Genomic DNA, 3,655 nt, shown 5'->3' on the forward strand with positions numbered 1-3,655 from the left:
GGTTCAATCTGGGATACATAGCTAGTATATGTTAGTTTATTTAGAACTCTCTTTCGTAACCTCATACCTTCATCTAAATTCCCAATGATGTTAACCTTAGGATGATTAGATTTGACCCTGGAAGATGGTTCTCTAGGAAGCTTAGATTGATCACAATTTGGTAGACTCTGATCAGAGATGTCTACACCTTCAGAGAAGCATGGAGATTTTGGAATTGATTGCTCTTTATTTTCAGCAGTGGCTCCTTGATCATCACATAGATCTTCTACATCTAGCCCATTTTCAGCACTCCCCCCTCAGTGAAGGCATCATCAACAACAACATTTACAGATTCCATGATACTAAACTCGGTAGGCTCTACTGTTCTTAGAATATCCTAGAAAAACCCCATCATCACTTTTGGAATCAAACTTGTCGAGATTTTCTCTATCCTTCAAAATGTAACACTTGCTGCCAAACACACGAAAGTATTTAACAATAGGCTTCTTGCCCTTCCAGATCTCATGGGGAGTCTTGTCTGTTTTCGGTCTCAGAGGCATACCCTATTTACTATGTAGCAGGCGGTTTTAATGGCTTCACCCCAGAAATGCATTGCTAGATCTTTGTCATGAAGCATGGCCCTAGCCATTCCTTGAAGTACTCTATTCTTTCTCTCAACAACTCCATTTTGTTGTGGAGTGATTGGTGAGGAGAACTCATGCTTAATCCCTTCCTCCAAATAGAAGTTTTCAAGATTGAAGTTTTCAAATTCTTTCCCTTGATCACTTCGAACCCTAGAAATGGAAGGATTTTGTTCAATTTTGAGTCTTTCACGTAAGGACTTAACCAAATCACCCATCTCAGATTTTTCTCTTAACAGTTCAATCCAAGTGTATCTGGAAAAGTCATCTATGACAACCAGCCTCCTAGGCTCTCCACTCTAGATGGTCCCATTAAATTCATATGGAGAAGCTCTAAGGGTCTATTTGTCAAGATTTTCGAGTTTTGCTTATGGTTTATCCTGAGTTGCTTTCCTTGTTGACACAGCTTGCACACATCATTTTCACTTTGATCAATTTTAGGTAACCATCGACAATCTTCTTTTTGACCAATTTAGACAGACTTTTGTAATTAACATGACCGAGCCTTTGATGCTAAAGTTCAGACATATCAATTTTAGCACTACTACACACATAGTTCGAGTTTGGGAGAACTTTATAATAGTTATAAGATGTTCTAACACCTTTAAGAACCACACCACCTGAAGGGTCATAAACAGTGCATCTCTTTTGGAAAAAACTCACTTCATAGTCAATATCACAGATTTAACTAATGCTCAACAAGTTGGACTTAAGACCCTCTACATAAAGCACATTAAATATTGTAGGAAGTCCAGAATGGTGATAGAGCCTTTATCTCGGATGGGTGTCATAGCTCCATCCCCAAAGGTAACTACACCACCGTTGCAATCATCAAAGGTAGAGAATAAGGCCTTGTTACCACACATGTGTCTAGAACAAGCACTATCAAGATACCACATACATGTATTTTGAGCCTTATACGCTACATGAGCAACAAAACATTTTAGATTCTCACCATACTCACCCACATCAGATTTCTTTACCCAAACTTTTTTAGAGGTCGAGGTGATCCTAGTCAACCTTGTTACCATCTCAGTTAAGTGACTAACCTGATTTGAAATGAAGTTTACTTGACTAGGGATATCCTGACTTCTATTCCTATTTGCTAGCTTTCGACACCTAGGTCTCGTGTGACCTAAAGCATTGCAGTGATGACAAGTGGGTATGAACCAAGGTTCAGATGCACGTGAGTGTTAATCCTGAAATTTAGGTGTAGAAATCTTACGGGCTCTAATGGCCTTCAGTTCAGTAACATTCTTGCCTTTGGATTCTGAATTGGTTGAAACATTAGATATGTTGGAAGCGGGGACAAATGTGGTCTTGGACGAATTAGACACATTGCAATCACTCTTTACAAATCATAGACCTTGCCTATTTCCAGCTGGTTTGTTCATTCCTAACAGATCGTCTAGTTTCTTTGTTCCACTCATAAACGACTGCAGTTGAGTACTGGATTTCTCTAACTCATAAGTCAGTGTCTTAACCCTGTCATCTAATTTCTCATTGACACACTTCAACTCACTGAGATTTTTAGATGAGACTTGAAGATCATTAGTGATTTTCTCCTCCTCTCTCTCAAGCTCATCTACCTTCTTAAATAAGGCTTTATTTACCTTTTTTATCTTGAGACTTTCCTTAAACAGAAGTTGATAAGCCTCACGTATATCCGTCTCATCCTCAAAATCATCATGGGACTTGTTACTCTCTACCTCCTCTTCAACCTTCTCACTCTCCTTATCTGACTCACTCTTGACAGTAGATACAAAAGCCATTTAACCCTTTTCATTTTCACTGCTTGGAGAATCACTTTGATCACTTGAGTTAGAATCATCATTAGTCAAGGACACAGCTAATGCCTTGCTCCTTCCCTTATTTAGATTTTTCTTAAAGTTAGGATATTCATTCCTATAGTGCCGAAATCCCTGACACTTATGACACCTAACCACTTGAGATTTCTTACCAGTGTTCCTAGCAGTTGATTTATCATTCTTCTCTCTTAGGAATTTACTAGGGGCTCTTCTCTTTTTGTCTTGGGCCCATTTCTTGCCCTTTAAGGCTTTCTGAAATTTCTTTACAAAGTAGACAATCTTCTCATCTCTAAGAATTTCCATGTCAGATGACTTAGACTCATCTTCCCTAACGGTGTTAGAGGTTATGAACTTGTTTTTCCTCAGTTGTGAAATGGTGAGTTCATAGGTTTGAAGGGATCCTACAAGTTCTTCTATCTTAACTGTGTCCAAGTCCTTGCTTTCTTCAATAGCGGCAACTTTAGGCCTAAATCTCTCGAGTAAGGACCTAAGAACCTTCCTCACAATTTTGGACTCAGGAATCCTCTCACCTAGATTGAAACTAGAGTTAACAATGTCATTCAATTTGACATAGAACTCATCAAAAGACTCATCATCCTTCATCTTAATTTCTTCAAACCTTGAGGCCAACATTTGCAACTTAGAATTTTTCACAGTTTTAGTTCCCTCATGCGTTGTCTCTAGAATGTCTCATACCTCTTTAGCAGTTTCACACATTGACACTCTCCTAAACTCTTCAGGAGACACAGACATAAATAATGCATGGAGACCTTTACTATTCCAGTTGCAATAAGCCAATTCATCCTTAGTCCAAAGGGAAATGTCAATTGGGGTTACAACACTAGAAACAGTTGTGGAAGGAGGTTTCCAACCATTTTGTACACTCACCCAGACAAGTTCATCTAGGGACTTAAGAAAAGCACGCATTCTAACCTTCCAATAGGCATAGTTGCTTCCGTCAAAATATGGAGGCACAGACAGTGATTGACTCATCTAGACAACTATGGGCCAGGACTCGAGATTTGGCTCTGATACCACTTGAAATATCGTAGTTCGACCCAATCAACACCTAGAGAGGGGGTAAATAGGTGTTTATGCGGAATTTTCTTTTTCAATCAATTAATAATTGCAACACGTCACAAATATTAATTTGTCCAGATCAGTTCATATGATTTACTGTCCTATGTTTAAATACCGGTAATAAATTAATAGCAGAAAAGTAAATAA

This window comes from Olea europaea, unplaced genomic scaffold (assembly GCF_002742605.1).
Source record: "Olea europaea var. sylvestris unplaced genomic scaffold, O_europaea_v1 scaffold1923, whole genome shotgun sequence".
NCBI classification, from domain to species: Eukaryota; Viridiplantae; Streptophyta; class Magnoliopsida; order Lamiales; family Oleaceae; genus Olea; species Olea europaea.